This window comes from Tinamus guttatus, unplaced genomic scaffold, assembly GCF_059628265.1.
Source record: "Tinamus guttatus ecotype Peru unplaced genomic scaffold, ASM5962826v1 Tinamus_guttatus_pri_ptg000327l, whole genome shotgun sequence".
Classification (NCBI taxonomy): Eukaryota; Metazoa; Chordata; class Aves; order Tinamiformes; family Tinamidae; genus Tinamus; species Tinamus guttatus.
This window is the reverse complement of record NW_028288861.1, coordinates 5364191-5378349: the sequence shown is the minus strand read 5'-3', so window position 1 is coordinate 5378349 and position 14159 is coordinate 5364191. Positions and strand designations below refer to the sequence as shown.

Below are 14159 nucleotides of genomic sequence, written 5' to 3'. Positions count from 1 at the left end.
AAGACCATAATACTTAGCAGCAGTATCTAATAATGTTTATAACATGCTTCATAGGGAATGAAGCAATGTATGTATGCATATGTATATATATGCTTATATTAGTATAGACTTTTAAATCCAAGGATCTAAAAAGTCCACTCCAAACATTCTTCACCTCTCTATAAGCCTTTGGCAGCTGGCAGCTATATCCATTTCACAGAAAAGAAAACAGATATATAGAAAGGAAACAGCATGGAGCACCACAATTCAATTCTAGCCCCACAGCCTGTCTTCCCACTGAAACCGACTTTGTTGTGTATGTGCTTCCATGTACGATGATTTTCGATATAACGATCACAGAAATGCTTACTGGCCATGGACCTTAGTTGTACTATTATATCAGAACATAAATATACACTGCTCCCGAGTCCACAGGTCAGCATATATGATATATGCTAGCAACACATTATCTTGTATTGTCCTTAGGTCATTGTAGGTTATTATATGAGTTTGACATACTTTGGGCTTTTTTTTCCCTTTACTTTTAGATCAAATTTAGATTTTTTTTTCATTTTAAAAAAAAATGTTTAGATCATATCTGCATTTGTATCTATGCAGTGTAGTGAAAAATAGGGCACTCCAACTAGTACGAATATTTGTACATTGTGACCTCTTACAGGACTAATGTGTATTTCTCATTCCCTCACTTAGCCACATTCCTGAGGAGGCTTCAAGCTGACCAAATTAAAAAATGATGGCAGGTAAGCCCATTTATAGCAACTATATAGGAAATATGGCTCTTAATGGTTGAGCAATTCATTAATGCTGTCCAAGTCCACCAAAATTCTGCCCTATAAAAATCTCCTGTTTTCATTTCACTGATCAGGTTAACTACAGTAAATGCAAAACACCAAGAAAACAGCACCAGAACAATTATTTAGAATAGTATTTCTTTTGCCCTTTGGCAAAAGGCTTTATTTTGGCCGAAGGTCTTTTTGGAAAATGTTTGCTAATAGTGACATCTTAAAAATAGTACTTAAACTGAATCATGTTTGCAGACTTCACAATGGATTTGGGCTGGAAGAAAGATGAAGGAAGAAAAGCAAAGTAACATGCACGACTTAACTGCAATATGTGTTAAAAAGTCCAGTCTACCAAATCAAGCACCACCACTGTTGGCAATATGTGCCTAAAGCCTCCTGTTAATGTTATCTGCTACTGTTCTGATTTTGTAAACGATGTGCTCTAGAGAGTGCAAAAATATGCACAAAAAATGACTTTTTCAGGATAGCAATATAAGTGAATGGAGGAAAATAATGCAAAAGAGCTAATGTTCCGGCAGATGTGAATGTGACTTAACAGGAGAAAACAAACAAACAAACAAAAAAAAACAACAAAAAATTCTTCCATTTAAAAAAACATGACTCAAACTCAGTTAGGAAAATCAATACAGGAAATTAATACGTTTACCTCTAATTTCTACACGCTATTTTGTTATCACTTTTTGCATTTTATTTTTTGAGATGACTTTCTAACACAGTTTTCTTTCTTTCTCTGCTTTTTTCCTAGCGTCTTATCCATAGCAACTTCCTTTTCACAGTACTGAGTTCAGAAACAACCAGCAAGAACTTCAAGATTAATAAAAAACAGTTATGCTGTTTAAATGAGGAGAGTACTTCTGTGAGGATAAAACCTCAAAAAAAAAAAAATCAAAAGCCATGTTAAATTTTACCTTCTTCTTTCTTAAGTATATCTGAGAAGTCAGACAGGAAGATTTTTATGGATTTTCCTACTTGTTTGCCTAGGAGATCCAGCCATTGCTCAGTCTCACTATTTATCAATTAATCTAGCATGCAGCCTCAAAGGAAAAAGGTCGACCTGTATTAAAAATTCATCCATCAAAAATTCATCAAAGACTTCAGCATTTTAACTCGTGAACCTTTGAACACCTGCACACTTGTCAGATCTGTGGTCATAGTTAATGGTGGAATCCATAGTTACTACAGTATCTGTACTGGCTCTGACATGAGCTGCATGAGGAGACTTTCAGGTGAAAAGCACATCATTTCAGGTGAAAAATAAAAAGAAAATAAAAAGAAAATGAAAAATACTTTCAGGCGAAGCACATAATCCAGTGGGCCACCCTGCCTTCTCAAACTGTCCTTTGAACTGAGTCAGATGTCAGCTATGAGAAGTCAGTCAAATCAGACCCTTTGAATGATCAAACACTTCTCAGGGGCACGCTTTTTTTTTTTTTTTTTTTTTTTTTTTTCCTTCCCACACTATAAATATCCCTGTTCTTAGAAGGCAGAAGTTTGCCACAAATGCAAACAAAACCATTAAACGACATTATCATCTTCGGCCAAGCAAATTGAAGGCATTTAACGCTGTCCAAGGAAAGGGAATGATTTCAGAAGCCCTTCTTTAATGTGTGAAGAAAGCTCTATAGTATATGCTGGAAGTTGGAGCTGGAACCTTCAAGTTCAAGGTAAAAACTCTGCTGCTTAACTAATGCACTGCTCATAGCTGTCATCATTAATTTATGTTAGCCTCTGTAAACATCAAGAGTATAATAGGCCAATTTCACAACTAAATATAGATGCACATTTTGCCCTTATATAAATGGCAGATTGCTGCTGTAGATCATCACTGCAGCAACACGTCAGTAAAGATGCACTGTTTGATGGTCTGATGCTCACACAATATATAAAACCAGTTGTAATGGTTGTTTGGAAGCAAAGTGTAACATAGCAGCAAAATTTCATTTGTTCCACAAACTCAGGATATATTAAGCTTGGCTGACAAAGACTGTTTGATGTGCTAAATCAGTTTGACCTTCATTTTTGCTTTATATTTCTCATTTAACACATGAAATGACCATTATTTTTTCACTACATAAGAAAATATTACAGAACTGATTTCTATTAAAATGCCTTCTTTCATTGTAGATAACAAAAAAACATTTTTCCAACTGTTTTAACAATTACTGTAGAAATAATGTGCAACATATGAAAAAATAATACCTATATTAACTGTAGCTTTTTTTTTTTTTAAATATCACAGGGAGATGAAATTCTTTTGTTTGGGTTTCTGTTCAAAATAAGAGGCGTTTCCTTTATTTTGTTTTCAATATGAAAAAATAGTTAAAAAAAATCTTCTTTTTAGAAGGACGGGTTTGTGTATGCTCGAACTAATCATTAAATTGAATGTTTTCTCACCAATAAGCATCTTTGTTATAACATTTAAATAACAGGACTTACTTCCAAAATGAGTCATTAGTACCTGATAATAGGAAATTGGCAGCTTTTTAAGCATCTCAAACTCACCATCCTACACGATCTTTTAAAACTAATGTATACTTTGATACAGCAACAATTAACTGAGCTGCAGTACATCAGTTCAGACTTAAACTGCACAACCCAAACACCAGTTTTGATCTTCTTTTCTTTTTATGATGAACTAAGCAATTGGCAGCCTCCTGATAATAGAGAAAGTGGAGTTTTATCAAGCAATTTTGCAGTGCCCAATAAACAGCACTTTACCTTGGAGCAACTTGTACATTTCACACCTTAAATTTCTATTTACCAAATCAGCTAATCACTTCACAATTGAACTTCTCAGAACAAAAAATTATCAATTAAAGTGGTTGAAACTCCTGCAAATTATCATTTAGGAATGAAGTAATTGCTTTCATCAGGGCAGAAAAGCCCGCCAGAACAGAAATGTCACTTCAGATTAGTGTTCTCACTCCTGAAGCTATGGATGACACAGCTGATATAAGACTAAATGCCAAGACCAATCAATTGCTTTTGTGGCTCTGTTCTGAGCTGCTGTAAAAGGGGCCATTTTCTAGGATCTACTCTTCATTATAGTAAATGCTATCTCCTTGGTAACATAATTCCATTTCTCATAAATTCCGTCTGAGAGCATTGTCCTAACAATAGATGTTTGTGGAAAAGAATGCTGTTGGTTTAATGCAAAGAAATTAAGTGTGAACGGCTGTCAAAGTACTACAGTTTACTTGTTCTTAAACATAAATTGAAGTCTTCTACATTAAAATACTAATACTTTGGAGGAAATGAATGTTCCGAACAAGTGTAATATATTGTATTTGGAAGCAGTGTGTTTCTGATTGAAAGTTTAGACTTCTTTTTGTATACATATGTTCTGTCTATAGTGGGCACACTAGTCCCTAGCAGAGATTTGTCAGATTAAGAGAGAGTAGATAAACACTCCACTTATTTCACAGCAGTGCAGTTAGGAAATGTGAAACTGCGGAAGAAAACACGGCCTCATTATCATATGACATGCTATTTGTTAGCAGACTCATCTGCGTATAAAAGCCCTCTTTGAACTGAGCCCTTACTGGAAATATCTGTATTTCAATTTGTATTGTTCAGCTTCCTAAAATACTAAGAATCTGAGTTATGGTCTCCAATTAAAAGGATATCTGAGAAGCTAATTTGCTGGAACAGCAGCAATTTCCTGCACTGCTCTCCTCATGACTGAAGTTTAGAAACAAATTCAAGATTACAGATTTTCATTCAAAACAGGATGAAAAGTATTCCTCTCTCAATGAGCACAAGCAATTCCAATTAACAACAACAAGAGTTATGAGACAGGAGAATATATTACCGAATATGTAAAGAAGTAATTTATTCAGCATTAAGATGAAAAGTGCACCTTTGCTATCGTCTTGTCCATGATAGCCGAAGAAATATCCCAGGTACGCCGCCATCAGAATGCAAATAGAGCCGTGACAGCAGGGGCAGCCTCCTGAACGCATGGAAATCTCCCCCCGCTACACTGTGTGGGGAGGACAGCAGAGCACAACGGAACACAAGGCCATAGTCACCTGCACAGAGCAGAAGGGGCACCTGAAACTATGAAAGCAGGTAGGTTTTAGTCCAAGTTATTGCCACATGCTCTCCCAATGCTCTTCACAATTTAAATGAGAGCTCTACACTTCGGGGCAGGTAGCAGTCACTACGTAAACAAGCCACTGCATGAAATGAATAAGCAGATCCCAAACTTGCAAGTCAGATCTCATTTTGGGGATCCTCAGACTTAGGCAATTCTTTGCAGCACCTGAATCAATCTTCTAAAGAACAAGAATGAGAAACTGCTGCTATTTTCTATATCTGTCAGATCTATGGCAGAGATTTTTACTGGAACAGTTATATCAGCTAGGGCCATTACCTTCCATAACATCATTTTACTGGTGGTAACTCTGGCATGAACCATGACACTACTATTTATTTATTTATTTAGAGGTATACGCTGTGTCTGTGCTAGGAGGTTTGTCTATACTCAGAAGTTATTCTATGGCTGAAAAGCCCAAAAGCACAGCTCTGCACTGAAGTGTCCCACATTTGTTCCTCACAGATGACCTAATCGGGATTTTGTGAGAATCGGCAGTACTCTCTGCAATGGCCTGTTCCAAGCGAGTTCTCAGGGTCAGGAAGAGAGACCAGCATTATAACCTCTTTCATGGCTGTCCCATAAATAATGCCTTGGCGTACTCTCAGCCGCTGTAATTCCAAAATGCATCTGCAGGAAGGTAACACGCTTTACCTCCCTAACTCTTCTCATCCTCGTCATCCTCATCCTCCCACAATTCTCTCCTTCCCACCTACAAATTCTGCTTATACTGATGGATCTGGGAGATGGAAGCTGGAGTTGCAGACACTGCTACTGAGAACGTTAAAATCTTTTATGAAGAAGGTTTGTAGAGATAAAGGAGATACTGACACTGCAATCCAAAGGACCTCCTGAAGTTGAGACACATGTGTAAGCTACCTTAAAAATGACTACAACAGAGCAGCAGCAAGTCTGTACCCAAGGACAAGCTACATGACCAATTTCATCTCTGAATCCTGGGCATGTGTGATAAAAGCTGTACTGACAGAGGCCATGCTGTCACGGATATTGAAGCTGCCTAGTTCAAAGGTAGTGCCAGCAACTCCAAGCTGTGGTGTAGGCAGACCCACGGAGTCCTCAAGACCAAGCAATGCATTCAGAATTTCCATCTGCAATCTCAGGATGACCCTATTTCCCGCACGAGTCTCCAGCAGTTCATCACTGGATTTGCTCAAGCTCATCTTTCGAAACACGAGCTCTGCTCTCACAGGCACAGTGCTAGCTGTGCTATGAACATCTCCGTGGAGTGAATGAACTATGGGGCCCTTCTTTCACTTCTAGGCCAGCAGCTTGAATCCTGAGCCAGTGAAATTAATGCAAACTAATTCCAGCAGAGCACAAGACTGCAAGGTCTGCCCAGGCAGGCAGGCATCTCTTTCACACACGTGGAGCAAAGTGCTGCTTATTACTGCCTACTTAGTGTTTCCCAAGGCAGGCTGCAGACTCCAAGACGTTCCCTTGCAGAGGGGCTGTTATTTACTTTCTACTTAGAATTGTAACTTTTCCCATAGATGTAACTGCTATGCAAACACTGGGGAAGGGTAGAAGGAATTTGGGGGTAAGGAAGGAGGAGTCTGGCCAGAAAACACTAATAAAACAAATGAAAACATGTTGATTTTTAAGCCGATTTTTCAAGTCTAAGCTGACAACTTTCATACCTTTAGCAGAACTACAACAGAGTAAAACATTTTAAGAAACAAAAACAAGCAAGTGCATAGGCTTGGACACAGGATGCTCACAACTTCAAACATGGACACAGGTCTTCCATAAATAGCATTGACAGCTATTTTCCTAGACTGGCTTCGCACATGCTACCTGTTTGTTGAAGGAGTTTTGCTTTACTTAACCATCTTGACTTCCTAAGGACAGGAGGACAAGGCAGACGTGCCAAACACTGCAGAATCTTACAATCAGTTCAGGACAAGGGACCCATCCCTTAAATCCTAGGAACAGCGTATGGGCAGTCAGATGGAAAAGCATGTGTCTTCACAGCTGGGATTATAGCTTAACAGGTCAGTACAAATAAGCTTTATGAAGCAGCATGTTACTGTGTGCAAAACACTCCACCAGTCTCTCCTTAGCTCTAATCACAAACTGCTTCCAATTGATGTGAAAAAAATTAAAAAAATAAAATGGAATGGTAAAAAGCCCAGGTGCATAAGACAAAGAGTTATGGAACATATGAAAAAGACATGGTATTGCTACACTTTCAGCAGTTTCAGTACAGTAAGATAAGTGACATCCACACTGATTGGAAGAGAAAGAATTTCTCCCTTGTTCACTTCCACCGTGTTTCCCGAAACACCAAGACTGGTTGACTGTTCAGTTGAGACCATGAACAGCCCCTCATGCCTACAGCCAAGCAGTTACCACTGTCTTTCCCTACCTGCTTTTAAAGTTTATGGACACTTCCAGCATACCCATAATCTAATTTCTAGTTATGTTTTTCAGGCTTAGCAAAATAGACTTCTCCTTAGTAACCAGTTTATTTGACTAGCTTTGCCCTCATGCTACAAGCTTTTTGTGACCAAAGTAGTGATATGCCAAAATGCTTCTTTCTAATGCATGAATCTTCAATCACAACCCTGTAACCGTAAGCAGTAACACTTAGCCAATAGCTTCAAACACTTAACTGCAGGACAAAGCTCGCGTCCTACAGTAAACGCTTACCTTCATCTGCAATATCCAACAAGAAGCAACCATAGCAATGTCCCAAATCCATCTGACTACATGTATCAAAGGTAATAAAATAGTTATCAGTGAAGCACACCCTTCAGAGCTTCACTGGTCAAACAAACAAGGAATATTAAAATGATCTAGGGACAGTCTTCTTCATTAGGTAGCTCATAGGAAGTTACCCAGTAATTCCCAGAGTTTTGAGTAACACACCCTTGAATTAGATGGCTTCCTGTGCAAAAATATCAATCTTCATCTGGAAGTTTCAAGAGGTAAAAATTTTACCAGTGCTAAGCAGCTGCAATGTTTAAATTACCCTCAAAATGTTCATTAACATTTTGCATTTTATTTCCAGTTTCAGCTTTGCTGACTTCAGCTTTCACTCACTGGATCTTGCTTTTTCTTTGTCCACTAAACAAAAGAAACTCCAAATATCTGCTATCTTCTTCCTATTTGGGTAATTACAAGCCATGATCAAGTCACCCTTTTAACCTTCCCTTTGATAAGATATATTGATTGACTAAACAAACTCGGCTTTTTATGCATTTTCCACACTTCATTTTTAGCAGTAGTATCCTTTTTTTCAACATAATTTGCTTCAAAAATTTCAACACTGGATGCAATAGTGTGTAAGATCATCATCAGTGTGTAAGATCATTTTCCAAGTTCAATATTTCAGTTTATATATTTAAAGATTACATTAGCCGAAATTCGAAACACCATCACACAAGGCTGTACTGTTCTGTTACTTGTAAGAAGACATAAAGACTTTCCAGTTAGGAAGAGACAAAGAGAGAGAACTATGACCTATAACGCAATTGTGCCTTTATCCCAGTATTTCATTCCTGGCCACTGATTAGTATTTATCTCTCAGAAGTAGAAACAGATTTATAAGTTCCATAGGCTATAGAGTAAGTAAAATGAGAGAAAACTGCTAATTCCTAGCTAAAGGAGACCACATCTTTTCTCCCAGTCATCTAGAATTATCTGTGTCATCTAGACTGATCCCCTGCAAGCATTTCTTCATTTCATTTCTGAGGGATAAGGCGATCACTTGCAATGCTGCACCCAGACAGGCTATATATATATATATATATATATATATATATATATATATATATATATATACACACACACACCACCTCAGAATATCTGATCAGGTTAAAAATGACAAAAGTCAGAAATAAGCAGGGACATGACAGTCTGTAAAAGTTCCTTTTTTCTTCTCAGTATGACATCCACATTTTATCTACTGCGGACGTTTTTCTTCCCGACCTCCTCATCATCCTCCCCTCCCCACAATGACCTGAAGAAGAGAAAGTTTTCAGGATTTGCTCCCCAGCACCAGCTTGGGTTCAAGGGATTGTCATCTATTCACAACACTTCCCATCAAGCCATACTTCAAAAAAAAAATGCTGTAGTGGAAAAACAACTTAATTCCATCCCCATTCCACTATAAAACGAGCTTTTAAAATTATTCAGTTTTTAAATTCATCTGACTTTGACCAGCTTTTCTCATCCTAATGTGGTAGCCATCTTCCCTGGCATCAAGGTGCCACCGGACTCTCTCATCCCTGCAAGCCACGCAGGGGAAGGGGAGCAGAAGCAGTGCACAGTCCAAGTGCACAAACACGAATCACTGAGGGCAAATACAAACTTTGTCCTAGATGGGTTGGTGGCAAAATACAATTATTCCTCAAAGGCTGCCAAAAACCTTTCGTATTTCTCTTCAACCTGAGAACAGCACTATTTGTTCAACAGGGAAGTATGTCCTGGCCTCAAAAACACTGGTCATGCCAATGTCCAGCGACTCCCTTTCACATCAGCCCTAGAATATCAGATTTTTGAATGCTCAATTCACATCTTCAGGGTGTGTGTCCCGTGAGATACTCCTATGGCCATAGTTTTGATAATGAACTCTCAAGATAATCCACTCAAGCCATTTTTCACATAGATATTGAAACCATATAGAGTAAGTAATGGGGGATTTTCAACATCAACCACTACCACCATAATCCTGTTCCTACTAAAATGAGGCCCTGGACATGGTGTACACAACCTTACTCTAAAAACTGTCATCATTGGGGTGAGCTCAGCCAGGTAAACTAGGAATATTTTAGAGACAAAAGGAAATAAATCCAGTATACCAAGGGAAAATAAATCCAGTATACCTATAAAACCTGTGTGGAGCTTGTCTGGTCATCATGCAGGCTCATGGGATGGGGAAAGGAGCACAAAGACTGCTAGTAATAGCTACTGTTTGGTGCTCAAAACTAGCAATTGTATTGGGTTTAGATAGAGAAAAGAAAGAGGAAAAGGAGGAAACATCACAAAGAGCTATTATACCTGACGGGCTCTGCACAGGACAGATGAAACGTGAGCTTCAGTATTCAAAACAGAAAGGATACAATCATATGTCTGGTTAACTTACAGGAAATAGTTCCAGAGACAATTTTATACTAACTACAGTGATTTGAGCAATTTTTAAAAATAATACCAGCCAATTTCTCTCCATTATACTCTGCTGGCAGAAAATAAAACATTTTTCTTTGAAATGATTGCCTCTGGTTTTGTTAAATCATGCAGCCTGTCAACATGTGGTCACCAGTTTTACATGATCTTTCTGCCTCTCTGCAAAAGAATGAATTTGCAGCCTGATCCCTGATATAAATATGTAATCTGGCATCAGTTAAAACTGTTTCTATTACTACAAAGACGACAGGTAAGTAACTGAAATATTGTAATATGAAAAAATATCCTAGTAGGAACAATACACTTTGAATTCAAATACAAGAGGGTTTTTGTTATTATTAAATGGCAGTCCTGGCAAATCCTGCTACTGAGGAATTAGGAGTAGAAAAAAATACAAATGGAGTCTAATTTTGCGACCAGATGTGCCTGGCCAACCCCAAAGGACAACATAGACCCTTACTGTTAAGTGATTTTATAAGAATAAATATTTGAAAAATAAGATGAGAAAAAAAAATGTGGAATCCTTCCCTTTGGTTTGCAGTTATTTCAGCAGGCTCACAACAGCTGAAGAAATTAAACCATCTCCAACCTTTTGCTGTCAAGTGAGAATCATGTACTAATAATTCTATATCTGGTTGATTGAGATAGGTTCACATCCCAACAATGTGACTAAATGTCTAAGAAAAGTGAGAGGAGAGCAAAACCCCAGAAAGATAGAATATTTAATAAACGTATGTTTAATTAACCTTTACGAGATACTTTGTTCTTGCTGAGAGAATTTGTCTATGTTGTACTCAGTTTACACAAGGGGTTTCAAGGTCGCTTTCTTTTCTAAACTCCTTGGTATATTGGGCATATCATACCCTACATATCTTTTCATATCTGCTTAGGAATGATAAATACAGTCAGTCTTAGTAATTAAATCATGACTATTCTGACAATAGCAGGTTCTGTGATTTCAGCTTATATAGCCAGTATTTGCATTTGTAGGAATGCTTACTTAAAGGAAACACAAGGGGAAATACTTCGCTCTTACAAGTAAAGAAGAAAAAAGCTGAAGCTCAAGCGCTCCCCATAACTCTGGAGTCAACGACACGTCTGTGTGATGCTTAGTACCTTCCAGGCACTCGATGATTCCACTGAGCATGAGGGTTTTCTGTACTTTTAATAAGGTGCAAATAGTAATTCCCACACCACTAACCTGCTGACAGATACTACTGAGGTGACAAAAGGGATCTCGACTATTCTGCTCCCATAACCTGCATCAGGGCTACCAAAGATACACCCAGGTGTGCTCCATCTTACGGCCGTTCCCAGCAGAGAACAGGATTCTCATAACTGCCTCTAGCACCCCTGAAAAGTGACAGCAGCCACAAACACACCAGGGACAGCACTAGAATTCTGGCCAAGTCAAAGAAACTTCTGCTGACTAGTTTCTAACTGAAATGACACAAATAACTAAGGGAGTTTGGAGTCTTCTGCTAATGGCCAGAATAAAATGAGGTATAGGCCAACATGCAAAATTACAAGGAGATTTGGACACTAAAAATTAATGACTGGATGAGGAAAAACAAGAAGTTACATCAGGTAAAAGCTTCATTTTCAGATTTCCTCAAGATTTGTTAGGACATACAACCTTTGAAAACTAAAAATTCTTATGCCAATTTCAAAGTCTTATTTAAAATATTTTGAGTTCAGTTTACATTAAAAACTCAAATAAAATAGCGTGGATGCTTTGTGTGGCCATCTGCTACTCTCATCAAGTGTCTCTAGTGACAAAAATGAGGATTCTAGTAGTTTTACTGTGGAGATAATTGAAGCCTTTCTAAGAATAATTTCTATTCAGTTCTTTAGAGCCAAATTTTGCCCTTGGATCTGCACTTTATCTTGTAATATTGAAACATGGTTCTTGTTTGAGCAGTTAATATCAGCCTCTGCGTACAAAACACAGGCTACTAGTATTCTTTCAGCCTTTTGCAAAAAACATAGAGAATGTGTATTATATATTGTCAGAAGCTTTTAGGGCATTCAGAATATGCTTATATATTATTTAAATTACATAAATGGGTATATCAAGGATTGACCGTCAATGATCTGAGTTTCTAAATTCAGTCCTATCATTAACTTTTAGTTTAATCCAGAGCAAAACATTTACTTGACCCACATCCTCACAAAAACCGCTCTGAGATGTAGGTTATGTGATCCTTTTTCAAATCCTCACAGATCCCAACCCTGCAAACTTTATTCATAAAACTAATCCATTCATTTTAATGGGATTATGCAGAGATTTCTTGCATAAATCAGCATTTATGTCTCAGGCCCATGCAGGCAAGTCCAAGCTCTGAGCTAGGTGACAACAAACTGTGGTATCTCAAACCTGCAGTCTTGAAAACATATTTTTAAAAGAGAGCGTAACAGAGATTCGATAGAAGATGTCATCCCTGGGCCACGTACTTTTAAAGTCTAAGTACTTGAATCAACCTCATTGCTATGGGATGCTGCTTCCCACTGCTTTTCCTGCAGCTGTTGGAGCAATGCTCATATGAGCTGGGAACGGTCCAAAAAGCTGCTTCCTTTTTTCTGCCATAACCAGCTTTCTGACTGGCCCCATATCACAACATATCTTACTATATCACGTCATGGGAGATAGCTGCTGTTTGACTTGTCTCTCAATAGAGCCAACAGAAATCTGAGCTCACTTGGTCTTCAGAAGCCTTTCTTCAAGGATGTTTCCTTTTCCCCAGCATCAGTAAAACAGCCAGAGGAGGGGGGCGGGGGGAAGGGAAAAAAAAGAAAAAAAGAGAAAGAAAGAAAGAAAGAAAGAAAGAAAAGATGAGGGAAGAAAGTACACCTCCTGCTCTTTTCTCAGAGGCTGATAAGGGTTAGCTGTGGTACTTGCAACCCCACAGTGGACTGGGAGCAGCTGGTGCACAGTGAGCCCCCAGCAGACTCCAGCGCACACAGACACATGTACGAGCAGTGCAGTGCAGGGGATGCCTGTGCTCCCTGCACCACCTCCTCAATTCTCCCTGCAACACTAGAGCTGGCAGTGGAAGGCCTCCAAAAGCAACAAAAGCAAAAACAACTGCGTAAAGCAAGCAGAACAGATGTAAGAATCTTTATCCAAGCACTGGCTGCATCCCCTTGACTTCCAAGTCCTCTGCTTGAAACAGCTGGACAGCAGTGAATACAGGTATCATTTCATATAATACTGACAATGTTATATTTGAGAGCTGTGTAACTGAATAAATAACAAGATCCCAGCTACACAAACACATTAAACTGGCATAAGGTAGCATTACTACTGAAAAAAATCACTTTCCTCTCAATGCTAGCCCCACGCTGCCATTCCTGTACACACTGTACTCCCCGTCTAGAGAACCTCTAATGTTAAAACAAAGCAATTTTTACTGCATTAGTTTAACCGAATCCTTAATTCAGTTTACCACGTGGAAATACAGGCATAAGCATTTGTACAAGCAAGGGTGGCGCAGAACAAGTGAGAACACGTCCCTCAAGCAGCATCAGCTTAACGCATTCACAAAGGAGAAGCTACAACAGGAGCAAGATGACACACTCCAAATTCTAAAGGTTGCCAGAGCATAATTGCCCAACTGGAATCAAGCCAAAGCCACCATTCCTTTAGAAATGTTTACTTAGAAATATCAAGAGTGTGAAAAATTACCCCACTGATATCTTAAATTCTATCAGTAACCCAAGGCAATGCTAGGGCAGTGGCTTATTTTAGTCTTTGGTGGAAATCAACCATATATTGAAACCACAGTCGCGGACAAAATTACATTTCAATGTAATTGAGACCATATGCTTGTACATCTCTATTCAGTAGCTCTCAGGAATAAATAATACACAGAAAGCCAGTGATAAGCATGGGAAATAAGGTGCTAGCCAACTTCCTGAATTACCTTCTCATGGGATCTTAAGACCCATCTATGCCAGGTTCCTCAAGGCACAGATCATTTCCTAGCCCCCTGCCCAGTAATTTACAGCAAGCACAAAGTTCACTTAGTAATTACTTCTGCTTTCCAGGTTCAAAACAGTTGTTGGTTTGATTTTTTTTTTTTTTTTTTTTTTTTATTAAATCTAACACTTGC

The 14159-nt window shown here is 38.4% G+C and overlaps 1 protein-coding gene across 2 annotated transcripts in view; it reads right to left on the bottom strand.

The window, feature by feature from the left end:
* The window catches only part of NPAS3 (neuronal PAS domain protein 3), a 565719-nt gene that overhangs the window by 406689 nt on the left and 144871 nt on the right, over positions 1 to 14159 (bottom strand). The gene's annotated exons all lie outside the window — the stretch shown is intronic.